The sequence below is a fragment of the Falco cherrug genome, chromosome 7 (genome assembly GCF_023634085.1).
Source record: "Falco cherrug isolate bFalChe1 chromosome 7, bFalChe1.pri, whole genome shotgun sequence".
NCBI classification, from domain to species: domain Eukaryota; kingdom Metazoa; phylum Chordata; class Aves; order Falconiformes; family Falconidae; genus Falco; species Falco cherrug.
Genome location: NC_073703.1, coordinates 49,290,593 through 49,303,993, shown reverse-complemented (window position 1 = coordinate 49,303,993; position 13,401 = coordinate 49,290,593).

The window sequence follows — 13,401 nt, the reverse complement described above, 5'->3', positions numbered from 1 at the left end:
TCATGAGCCAGCAGTGAGCCCTTGGGGCCAAGGAGGCCCATGGGACCCTGGGGTGCATTAGGAGCAGTGTGGCCAGCAGGTCAAGGGAAGTGATTCTCCCCCTCTGCTCTGCCCTGGTGGGGCTGCATCTGGAGTGCTGTGTCCAGTTGTGGGCTCCCCACTTCAAGAGAGACATGGAACCACTGGAGAGGGTCCAGCAGAGGGCTGCAAAGATGCTGAGGGGACTGGAGCATCTCCCTTGTGAGGAAAGGCTGAGAGAGCTGGGCCTGTGTAGCCTGGAGAAGAGAAGACTGAGAGGGGATCTTATCGATGTCTACAAATATCTTAAGGGTGAGTGTCAAGAGGATGGGGCCAGGCTCTTTTCAGTAGTGCCCAGCCACAGGACAAGGGGCAATGGGCTGCAACACAAGAAGTTCCTTCTGAATGAGGAAGACCTTTACTTACTTACTTACTTACCTTACTCAAAGAGGGTGACAGAGCACTGGAACAGGCTGCTCAGAGAGGCTGTGGAGTGTCCTTCTCTGGAGACGTTCAAAACACATTTGGACTTGACTCTGTGCAACCTGCTTTGGGTGAACCTGCTCTAGCAGGCAGTTTGAGTAGATGATCTGCAGAGGTCCCTTCCAACCCTGATCATTCTGTGATCCTGTGACTGTAGTCTTACGCTGTCTAAGATCCCCTTATTTTCAAAGAAAGCTTAAATAGACAGACAATTAATTAAAAAAAGAGGGGCAGGGGAAACGCCTTGATTTTCATCCTTCTCATGGCAGATAGAATCATAATGTCTCAGGTAATTAACTTTGCCTAAGATGATGATCACTCATTTCAGGAGTATATAAAATCTATGAGTTGCGATGTGAGGCAACCGGCAAGTCTCCATGCATCCTTCTAGCGTTCCCTCTGTACTCTTATATCTCTCTTTAAATCGTACCTCCTTTCCTGGGGGAAGGCTCACCAGAGCTTATCAGATTCAATTACTGCTGTTTCATATCAATGTTCTCATGTGAAACCAGAATACAAATAAGCCAAGACTGCCTCCATACCCCCGAAGAATTACAAATGCCAATGATTCACCAGTTATTCATGCCAAACCAATATTTTTCAGTATTTTATTGTTCATGAGTGAAACATTTCAGCATGTTCAGGCTGAAATCGTTGGCATGCCAGGAGGCATCTAATGGCAATGGGACTCTGTGCGGGGATGCACAGCATGTTCAGCAGCCTTCACACAACCACATACAGCTTATGGACACTCTGCTTTTCCAGTAGGTTTGGGGGTGAGTGGATAATAAAAGGTATACTTGCATTCAAGGAAATTTAGAGTTAGATGATGAAGCTAATCCAACTATTACCTGTCTGCCACTGGAAGAAGGACACGCTTTGCCCTTCCACCTCCCCAGACTTGCCCTCGGCACAGCTTGGCTCCTGCCCACTGCTGTGACCCCTGCCCAGACACGCCAGTCCCCACGGCTCGGGGGCTGCGCGATGCCCCTGTGAGCTAGTGTGCTTCTGCAGAGCTCTGAGCGAGCCGGGCAGCTAAAGAGAGCAAAGCACCCCGCTGCGGCAGCCCCCTCATGCCCACCGCTGCCAGCGGCTGCAGGGGGCTGGCAGCGTGCCAGGCGGAACAGCTCTTTCGTTTTGCTCTGAAAACAGAGACCAAGGGTGGCAGTGCTGAAAATGTGAAGGATCGGAGGACTGCAATAAATTTTGAGGCTGAGAATCACCCTTTGGCTCCCTAAAACCTAAGGTCACTACTTCAGTAAAGTAATCCCCATGCTGGGCTGTGTGCCTGCACCGGTGTGGAGCAGCCCAGTGCTGTCAAGTTTAAGGGGGCAGAACACAAAGACCCATTGTCGGTGTCCCAGGATCTGAGCAAGCGCCACCTCGTCCCAGGTATGTTTTGTTGCCATGAAGCCTGGTCTCCATGAACAGTTGTAACGAGACCTGCTTTTTGTCTTTTATTCTATCAAATGTAATTTTTCAATACACATACAACAAAAAGTTATCTGCTGGAGTTTAAACTCCTTTTTTTCTGGTGTGTAGAAAGCTTTTGATTCACTATGCACGGATAACCCATTTGTTTATACTCAAGTGAAGAACAAAGTCAGCTAATAAGCTTTGCTGTCACCCTTAATAAATGGTTTCACAAGATAATAGCTCCATGTGGCTACGCCCAAGGGCCATCAGCAGTTTTAAAGCCTCTTTACGTTTCAAGGAAAAGTCACACTGTAACAGCCAGGACACTGTGGGAGAAATAGTACAGACTGACACTCTTTTTTCCCCAGATGTGAAGGTTACGAGGTACAGGGAACCTGTGGGCAGGGGACCTTTAGGCAGCTCCACCAGCCCAGAAGGGCTGTGCACCAGCAAGCCTTTCTGCAGCCGGGGGGAAGGCAAGGCTGGAAGCGGGGCCTTATCAGATGTGTATTTCCCAGCTCAGCCACCACGTGAAGCACCTTGAGCTTGATTGCAGGTTAATTTAGTCATCGCTTGTTTAAGCTGACTCGAGGTCCCTGCTGGGAGGGCTGCTCTGGCTGCCTGGTCCTGTTGTTCTGTGCTTGCTGGTGCCTGGTGCTGGCCCCAGTGCTGCTGCATGGGCTGGCCCCGCTCACTCACAGATTCCCAAAGTCAGTCCGAAGTGAAAAAGGGTAAGTTCTTTGGTTGGATCTGTGCATCCTGAGGTCACAGGGTCATCAGTCATAGCCCAAGGGAGAAGGTAGAAACCTGCAGCCAGAGGAGCAGGGGGCGGTGGCTTCCTACCCCTTTAGCAGCTGTTTCCAGTTAGGTCAGCGTGAGCCAGTTTATGAAACCTCAGGTGATCACCTGCTCCACAGAGAGGGACTCAGCAGGTATATTATGCTCTGGCAAATAAAGCAATGCTTTTCCTTAGATTTTCTATAGTAATGAAATAATTCTGTGTTTTACCGTGTGTTTGCCATGATGTTTCTTTGGTCTTAAGAGTGCTTTTGTGCACCTGGTAAAGCACAGGTCTCCAGGAACTGGTGACACTGGGGTGTGAAACTGGGGAACTGCCCCCCACCCCCTCCGCCCCCGATGTAACACAGACTGTGGGACTCCAGGGTGATTGCAAGGCTCCTCTGCTAAGCGGCAAGGATGAGTTTGTTGAGGAGCTAGTAACACAGGGTGTCAGTTTGGGAAAGATACCTCCCACCAGTGGATGTCCTCACAGGATGGTAAGGAGGTCATATGAGTCACAGGGATCTGTGAAACTCCGGCGTCCGTGCTGCCTGGGAGGGTACGTACAGCCCATGCTGCCTGGGGAGCAAGGGAAGAAAGGGGATCAAACCTACTGATAATGGGTTTGGGTGTCTGGGGTTCTGGGGGGGCGGGGAGCGTGTATCACCAAGACGAAGAGATGTGTTATAAGTGGCAAAATATAATTAAGAAAAGGAGAAACTGAGAAGACGAATTTTGGTAGTAACGCCTTGACTGTGCAGCTTGTCCTTCGGAAGGGCTGGTGGTGTAGCTGGAGGTGCCTGGGTTGCAAAGCTGCACTGTGCTCGCTGTGCTGCAGTGCACGATTGGAATTAAAAACCATTATGACTGTAATGACTGAAATTGCAGTGTGATGCATCTAGTCCTTTTGAACTCTGGATGCTGCATTTGCATATTAATATCTAAGAACAATTACCTCATGTCTCCTAAGGGAAGTGGTTGAGGCCCCACCACTGAGCACCAGTAGGGCCTGATTTTCAGAGGCAGTGAGCAATCGCTTACCCCGTGAAGAACCAAAACGGAAAATAAACTGCAGATAACAATCTGGTACAGGCAAAGGGATAGCATAGGTGTGACCTATTATGGTCTTTCCATCTCACACTTTTATGATTTGGCTGTATGCATTCCCCTAATATGCCTGTTAAAATAATAAAATTAAAGAAAAAATAAAATACTGTGTGATCAACCCACACAGCTCTGTTCCTCAGTCAGTTCCCACATCTCCGTTCCTCGGCCCACTCAAAGGACTTGTTGAAAAAAAAAACCAAACAACAAACCCAACCAAAGAAACCACAGGCAGAGTGGATCATTACAACACTGCAAAGGCTTGGTTACAGACAATTAATTTCTCTGGGCTAGATTATTCCCTGTGTTTACCTCTGTCCAAAGGTGCAAGGCAGAATAAATTATCTCCCACCTAATGCTGAGCAGCAACTACATGCTGGGGTTCACTGCACACGCCTTCCCAAGAGTAAGGACGCAGGGGTCAGGTGGAGTCATCGTGATGCTTCTCTGGCTCAGGCAGTGGGAAAGGGGAGATGGGAACTGCTCTGTGAGGAGTAAAAGATGATTCCAGTAATGAAAAGGAGTAAAACTTGCTTCCAGGAAAAGTCAGGAAAGAAAATATGACTCTCACTGAGTAAATTTGAGGGGTTTTTTTGGAGGCAAGATAGCTACAAGTATCCTTTCAATCTAACCCTACATAAGGAGCTCAAGATAGTAAGAGGTCTGTGGTCTAAATGTTTGGTTAGCAGAAATGGGACCCCTTTGTATCTAGGGAGGCTGAGAGGTTCAGTAGCAGCATCCATCCTCCTATGCCTGCCAGGCTCTGGTGAAAAAGCAGGCAAATGCACTGAGGGTGCCTTGCAATGGAAAGGGTTAACGTTGAAAGTGTTAAAGTTTTACTATTTTAAGATAGTCTTGAGATATTGTTTTCTATCTACCAAATGCAATAAAGCTTAAATAATAAATATGACCTGGATCGTTACCTGTGTGTGAAAATGTACCCATATGATCATCCATGAGCAGTTTCCCAGAAAAAGCCAATGGTCTTCACTATGAAGTCCAAACTTGCTCCAGCATGTGTCCTCTCATTTTCTCAGCAGTAATGTCAGATTTTATTTTCTCCAGCTGTTGTCTTAAGATAGTGGAGCTAGAGGCCTCATTCTTTTTTCCTTCCAAGTGTAATTGTAAATGTGTTTCTCCTGCTTTTGATAACTGGGGTAGTATGCTCATACCTCTGTGGAGTGCTGGGTGGGTGCTTAATAAGGGACTTGTTATGTGTGCGGGAACATGAAATGTGCCATACTGGTTTTGGTCACTTGGGGAGATCTTGCAGTGGATGGTATCAGCCATTTCAGGTGGAGACTGTCCTGTTTATCGCTGTGCCGTGTTGTATTCCAGACTCAAACCTTTCTCAGTGCCTCAGGTGACTGACTGCAGCTGAGGCACTGCGCGCAGAACGCTGACTTACACAAATGCGTGTGTGTGAGAGTGAGAATCAAGCCACAGCACCTCATCTCACTAAACTATTTCTGCAGTGTGATGTGCTTGAAAATACTACTTCTGCAATGCCTTGAAAATAAAATAGGTTAATGTTTTTCTGTTTTATTATACACCTTTATTTTCTGCACTAATGTGGAGAAAGCAATAATTTGCCAATGGGAACCAGTATAATCCACAGATGAGACAGCTCAGGTAGTGGTCTCTGGAGTTGTTTGCTGTCAGTTTTATTTCACCACGTAGAAATCATAGCCTGGGTACTGAGTACTGTAGGCATATAACACAGCTTTAAATCTTGATACATATAGCATGGTATGACAAAGGAAAATTGCTGCTAGTAAGTTTTCCTTGATGTGTGTCCCAGGGAAAAACAGAAAAGAAATACTAATCTTCTTAAATTAATCACAAGTTTTTTCCCTTTTTTTTTTTCCCCCGAAGGCTTGTTACAAATAGGTAAAAGCAGACATAACTTATAACTTCCAAAGTTTTAACATGTTATGTTTTTAAATCTCTTGTAAGCTTTTTTTTTTTTTTTAAAAAAATATATTACAATGCAAAAAATTGTTGTTTTTCAGTTTGGAATAGATTTGTTTTCCTTTTTTCACTGTCCCCATCTGACTAGTGAGAGCATTTCAAACTACTGAAACTTTCTCACTGTAAACTTTGTTGGACTTCTGATCAGCGTGCCCACACACATTAAGATCAGCAAAAAAAGAAATGAGACTTCAGACTGCACATGTAAAAGAATATGAATTAGATGTTTCACATCAGCTGATCTTTTTGAAATCCTTTCAAAACTGCTTAGGATGGTAGGTGAGGCAATCTTTGAGTTATTAACAATGACATTCAAAAAAGAAAAGCAGAGGTCTGGTAAACAGAAAAATACAAATACAGAAACTATAACAGGGGGTGGTGAGAGGAGGACCAAGGCAAATACAGGTCAGGAAGTAAAACCTCAGCTTTTCCAGAACTATTGCTACAAATTATCAATGCATTTGCAAAACACCTACAAAAAACACAAGGGATTTCCAAGCACCGTTCCAACCAATTTTATTCTGTGATAGCACGACAGGCTGACATTTCTTTAGGAATATGAGAGAGAATGAGCTAAGCTTTCAACTTAATACTGCTTCAGAGGAATCTTTCATTAACAAGCTATGGAAACATGGTCTTCATGAAATTACTTAAAACTGTGTTCAAGCTGGTTGCAAGCTTGTACTTCAAGAGTGATTATTAGTGATTCACTGTCAAACTAAGTTGGATTTAATGTAGCTTCACTGTGATCTGTCATGGGCCAAGTACTAGTCAATATTTTCATTAATGACATTGCTCATTAAAAAAAAAAGAGAGTCAACTCACTAAGTTTGTAGGTCATGCCACCTGGGAGACGTAGTAAACCCTTTGAAAGAAAGGATGAAAACAATGATGACACATTACAGAAATGATCTGAAATAAGTAAAAGGCCATTCCAGACAGGCAAAAGCAAAACCAATGGCTCAATATATTGCACAAACATGCAACAGTCGCACAGGTATGAGATAGTAAATGACTTACTGGGTGGCTGTTTTGTAGAAAAAAAGATTGTAACATTGCAATGGATCACAGGTTAACCATGAGCTGGCAGTGCCATGCTGTTGTGAAAAAACAGATGAGAAAATATAAATAGGTGTGACAACTGTGAGATAACAACACTGCCCTTCCAGCCTACTCAGCAGCAGTGAGACCAGCTTTAGCTACAGTACCGTGTCCAGCTTTGGATGCCCTACTTCAAAAAGAAACCCCAAACAAAACAAAACCAACCAAAAACCAAAGCAAAACCAGGAGCCTGGTAGCATAGCAAGAAGGGCTAGAGATGTAATAGACATGTTTTGTGAGGAAAGATTAGAAAATTGAGGTTATCTTACAAAAAGTTGGTAATACTCTTCAAACATGTAAGAAGTTGTCAGAAAGAAGATAAACCCTCCCCTGTTTCCAGTGAGACAAAATGAGGAATAACAAGCCTAAACTATAGCAAATGAAATTCAGGTTAGATGTATGCAAGAGGTTTGTGATGGGACGGATAGGAATCCCAACAATAGACATTTATAAGAACAAGTCAGACCAGCATCTTCTGGGAATTACATAACTGCAGCTGATCTTTCCTTTGGGTGAGGGATTGACTGGCATGATCTTAGATCTCTTCCAGCTTGGCTTTTTGTGATTCTGCAATATGTCTTCGCAAGTCATGTAGGTTTTGATGAAACATGAATATCTCTATGGAAAAAATATTTTTTTTCAAAAATTTTTTTTCAAATATAGCTTTTTCAGATCTTTTGGCCAAGCTGCATGCATTGACAGTTTGTAAAGTTGCCTTTTGTGTTGTATCCGGTCACTTACTTCTATATTCTGCAAGAAATTACAGGTGTTTCTGGGACAGAACAGTAGCATGTGGACATTCCAATTAAAGGAGAGTATGTGCAAAACTCAAAGTGGCCACAGAGGCCAAGAGGGAGAACAGAACACAGTGACATACTCTGAGTTACATTTGAGCCTCACCTATCTAACCTGCTAGGTAATTGTTTACTGTGTACTGTTTCCCTGCAGGGAAGTGATAAAGCAAGTTCAAGTTTTGAAAGGAATTAGGAGAGGTTGTTGATGTCAAATTGTGGGGAGCATTAATCTAGATTGGCCTACACTTCTACATCATGCGCTGCAAGTAACTGCCCTTCTATCTACGGAAAGATAAGACAAAAATTTTCCTAAATGCATATAACATTTATATAGTCCATCCTGATGTACTATCCTAAAACACCTCTCAGTCCTGTCCTTGAAATATTGCTGCCGGAGACAGAAGTACAATTATCCTCTTTTTACACATTGTTTATACACAGAAATTAAAACCAAGATCTGTTTGGTGTTTTTGGGATGCTTGTGTACTTGTGTAGACTTGAGCTGAAGCAACGTCATCAGTCATGCAAATAGAGACATCCTGAATGCGAATGCATCTACCAGATGCCAGATACAGGCAGCTGCCCTGCACTGGGATTATTCTTTCCTTTCATTTACCTGTCATGAGGCACTAAACTTCCTAGTGGAGGCACTCCCATTTCTAGTGAAATGCTTTTGGTTTTGATGAAAGTGTTAAAACAATATGGCTTGATTATTTTTTGTCATCTTTCTGTTGGTTTAAGAAAAATTCTTATGAAAATTTGCCAGTCTGTGCAAAATGGATTGTGGTAAATGAATAGTGCGAGATCTTAGGAAAAAAAAAACAAAACACAACAAACCAAACCACCAAAACCAACCAACCAACCAATGAAAAAAACACCACCACCCCAAAAAAAACCCCTGGAAAATGCAAAGTAACTTAAACATTTCTGGTTTAACAGGAAATCCCGTTGATCTTGTTAATCAGCCTGTCAAGTTGGGTTGCTTTTTTTTTCATGTCCAATTCAAACTTCTGGCCATTCTCATACTTCTTGTTGACCAGTGGGAGACAAAGGAGTCCCAGTGGAAGGTGGATATGTGGAAGAAACGGTTTCAAAAGAAACAGAACAAGCTAAAGGAGTTTATGCTCTTTTTTTTTTTTTCCTTTCACATACCATGTAGATCATATCTTCAGCAACACTTTCATTCTCTGGTATCATTCTCCTCTAGTTTCAGTCTTCCGTTGAGTTCTCTATAAGTAGCTTAAGATAAGAGAAGCTGGGAAATCTCACCTGCCACTGAACTTCCATATGACTATCAACAAAGCAACAAGAAAAGGAGATCTAGCCATCCAGAATACAGCTGATACAAAGAAAATACATTAACATCAACCTTCTGAGTAATGCTTGGTATTTAGGGAGGTAGTAACAAAAGACTGGCTGCAGCCTACCAAGACTAATCACCTGAGGATCACCTGTAGTCAGTGAAAGCTTTTTGTGTTTGCATTTGAGTTTGAGACATGCAGATGTGATGTCTGTGTTGAGTCAGCAGACAAACTTGTTGCTGGTAAGCAGCCCACTCTGAACAGCACCCCAGGAGGAATAAAAAAAAACTATGCAAAACATATGCTGGTTCTGGTGTCAGACCAGATCAGTTTGTAGCAACTATAGGTAAGTGCTAACAACTAATTTCCTTCATACTACTAAGTTAGTCCTACTACTTACAACAAACCTTGGTGTTTGGAGAATTTCAGTGCAAAATCAAAAGAGGGAGGATGACCCAAGAGTTTACAAGATGGAAATGTCTTACTGAACTTGCCAGACCACAGCAAAAAGGATTTTGGAGATCTGGAATGACTTGGCACCTGGTACTGTCATCCTCAGGCACATGAAATGATGTGGGATTTGGATGTGTCAGGAAGCAAGGGCTGATCCTCACGCTGCTATCTTCTAAGGATAACTTGCTCTCTTCCTGATGCCTAATAGGAACTGGGATATGCCTAATCAGACCAAACAAAAGATGGAGAGATTAAACTGCAGCATTAGTATGCAGTAATGAGATGAGTGGAGAAGATCTCTCACATGCAACAGCTTAATTTCCATGCTTACATGATTTGCTTCTTTATTAAGTCCACTTGAATCAGCATTTCATCTAGGGAAATTAAATATATGTGGAAGAACAGCTGGCATCTTGACCACAAGCTAAGCTATGGATGCGGATTTAAATACACAAGCCTGCAGAATTAGACGTTACTAATGAATGAAACAGAGCAGAAAAAACATTTGCATATACTTACCTTTGCCAAAAATGTTACAGAAATCCTGAAATGTAAATGAAGAGTACTAAAAAGTTGTAAGAAAGCAGAGCAATCACCAAATACAATTTCTCTGTTGCTTTCACCATTGCAGGAGAGTGGCAGAATTTTCTGCTTATAATTATGATCCTCACAGATTTAAGACTGTTACCTGTTATCTGACATTCTGGGAAAGATTTATAGCTTTGGAATACTCCTGTCCCCTGCTCCAGACCAGAAGCAGTCATGATACTTTGGCATGAAATGTTCTACTTCTAGAAACTGCTAAGGTGAAATTTTGCCTATGATTTCTTTGCAGAATTCATGGTAATTTTAAAATCAACTCTTGCCTCACCCCTCCTCAACCACAAGAGACAGGAGGAGGGATGGAGAGATGGTGCTGGGGACGACGGTCCTGTTAGGCAGCACCTTTGTGCACCGGGGATGATGCTACCGTGTCGGCACCATCTGGCAGTTTCAGTCATTCCTGACAAGGGCTGTGAATTGGAGCTGACTGCTGCAGATGAAAGACTCCGTATCCCAATTACTCACTGCTCAGCTATACAACACACCCAAAGTTGTCAATTTGTAGTAAAAACACATTCTGATCTTGATTCTCTGGAAAGAGGGCAATTTGTTAACTGTGAACTGATAGGGTTGCCTCTTGTCATACCAAATAGTTCAGATTTGTAAATTCACTGTGGCACAGAAACTGGAAACTTCCTCTGGTTAGAGTTTTCCCTTGCACTTATAGAGAAGTCACCTGGAATCAAAGCTGTGATGTGACTTTTCACCATGGATTTCAACTGAATTGTCAGTGAAAAATAATAATTTAGGGGCCTTCCAAGTTGGTTATGGGAGAAATCTTCACAAACAGCTATTTGCATTCATATGAAGTGCTTCAGATTAATATGTATTTAATTATGAACTGATAACAGATTTACTATGCTGTTGTAAAATGAAGTTGTAGAGGCGCATGCAGAATCAATCATCACAACTGACTGAGAAACCTTGAACCCTTCCCAGAAGCTGACGAGAAGGGGCGCACAGGAATGCCAGGAGACGCGCTTTGATAGCTGAAGTTAAAGTAAACGCTCTGCTCCGAGCACCTCAGGGCCCCTGTCACCCACGGAGCCTGGCCTGGCGGAGAACAACGGGCTTTACTGGAGGCAGATCTGCACGTTTGCATGGGCAGGGCAGGGGCTGCCCGGCGCCGGGTGGGCAGTGCCAGGGTGAGCATGGTCCTGTGGCTTGTTTCTGTTATTCTGACCCATTTCTGTTCGTCATATGGAAGAATATAGTCTAAACAAAAAGCCAGGCAGATAGGTGAAATTAATGAGGTAATTCAGACTAGCAGTGGAAGAATTTTATAAGTGAACACCGTTGATCAAGCATTTGACAGGTTTTCACAAGAAAGCATCAGCAAACTGTTATTTTTTAAATGTTGGGGGGAAGGATTTGGCGAAGTGAGCACAGGTCACTGGGGAGCTGCCCAGGGATAACACGTGTGTCTCTGTGGCCTTTTGGATGCCTCTGAGCAAAATCCCGGGAGTGAGAGCCTGGTGGAGGCTGGGAGCCTGGGCACTTGCTGGTACCACAGCATTTGCTGCAGAGTCCCTGCCGGTCACACAAGCTTGCTCCCCACCCCCGGTGCTCATTCGGCAATGCTATGGTCACTTTTGAATCAGATATTAGCTGGAGTTTTTTGCCTCAGGTGACTTTGTGTCTCTCGGTTTACAGGCTGTAGTCATGCGTGCTCTCGGCAATGACGGGGCGCTGCTGTGTGCGGAAGGTGTAGCTGATGGCTTCATGTTCTTGGTTCCTCGGGTTCAGATCCTGCCTTTCCTTCCACATGAGCTACAGAATGGTGGCTGGCAGCATAACCCAATGCTTACCTTGATATCTGGGTGCTAAACCAAGCACCTGGCAGGTAAACCTTTGTCCCCTAGTAACTGTCCCCTCTAGTTTCTGTATATAAAAAGGTAATTTTCTTTTTGTTTGTCATTTTCTTGCCTCTGCTACATGTGGTGATGCTAAAGCAAAGTTAATGAGAAGACAGTGAAGTTGCAAAAGGAGTCAGTTTATCTGATCATATTTGTTTTCCCTCACTGTTCTGTTAAAAATAATTATACGTGATTTGTAATATTTGCTGTAGCCTGGCAAAAGGTATAGCAGCAACAGATCAGATTCAATCTGAGATGAAGCCATCATCCTCAGCTAATGTGTGTGGGAGAGGCACGCAGACAACTTTTTCAGCCCATTTATTCAGTTATGTAATGGCCTTTTAAACATTTTCCACTTCTGGTCTCTATTTAATTTTAAGCCACAATGGTTTATTGTAAATCCAAGCTATAACATATCAGACAGCTCAGCCATAAATCAGACCAACCTTTGGTCCTCATGCATTTCTTCTTTTAATGAAATAACTAAATGTCCATTACCTGCCCCTTAAAACGAGCCTTGAGAAAATAAATCACTCATGTTACTGCATAGAACAAAACAGTTCAGAAAGACAAGGTCTTTGCCCATAACAAATGCAATAAAGATTTAGAAACTCTTCCTTTTAAAAATATTTCCACTCACCTTTTGTGTTATCTGGTTTTGTGATTGAAAGAGAAAACACGGTGGGGAAAATCAGTCTTGCAGTATAGCTTTCAAACTCTTGATAGCCGGGAGCCCTGGAAGGCTCTCTTTGCAGCATCTCCATGTGTCTCATTGCAGGGAGTTTGGCTTGGTGTCTAAATTAGAGTATTTACTGAACTAAGCAAAACCTTGGCTCCACTGTAAACTCGTCATAGCAGGAGTTTCAGCAGCGTGTGCTTCTTCATTTATCTTCAGTTTCGCACTTCACTCTCTGTTCATCTTTCCCTGTCACCAAGTGCCTAATGTAGCAATCAAGGATTTAACCTTTTTTGTTAGACCTGTCAAAGGTGAGTTACGTTATTCAGGCTCCAGCCTTAGGAGTTAATACTTTTCCTTCCAACCCTCCTCCTCCCTCTAGGCCCCGCACAAGAGGCATGAACCAGAAAGCAAACCACAAAGATGGGGCTCTAAGGAACATAACCCAAACCCTGTGGTTTCCACCGAAGAGAAACATAGCCCAGCGTGGGCTGTGGTGGGTTATGGAGTGCAGTCAGGCCCCTCTGCAATGTGCACCCCATACATCTCCCCCCAGAACGAGCAGAAAAAGTGAGCAAGGAACCTGGTGATGCCAGTAAGAGCTTTTATAAGCTTCTTTTATAAGAAAAGCATCCTGGTGTGCTGAGGCCCCCCCTGCATTGGAGCCAGCAGGTTCAGCTGGGGTGCAACTGAGGGTGCAGCGCAGGGGTGCCCTGGGTCACTGTGGGCAGCCAGGCTGGGTGCTGGAAGCAGGCTAGCTGCAAAATTAGTACAGACCCTCTACAGAACTGCCTGTGCACAGCACCTGGTGCAGCACAGAGGCATCCCAGGTGGTTTTACACTTG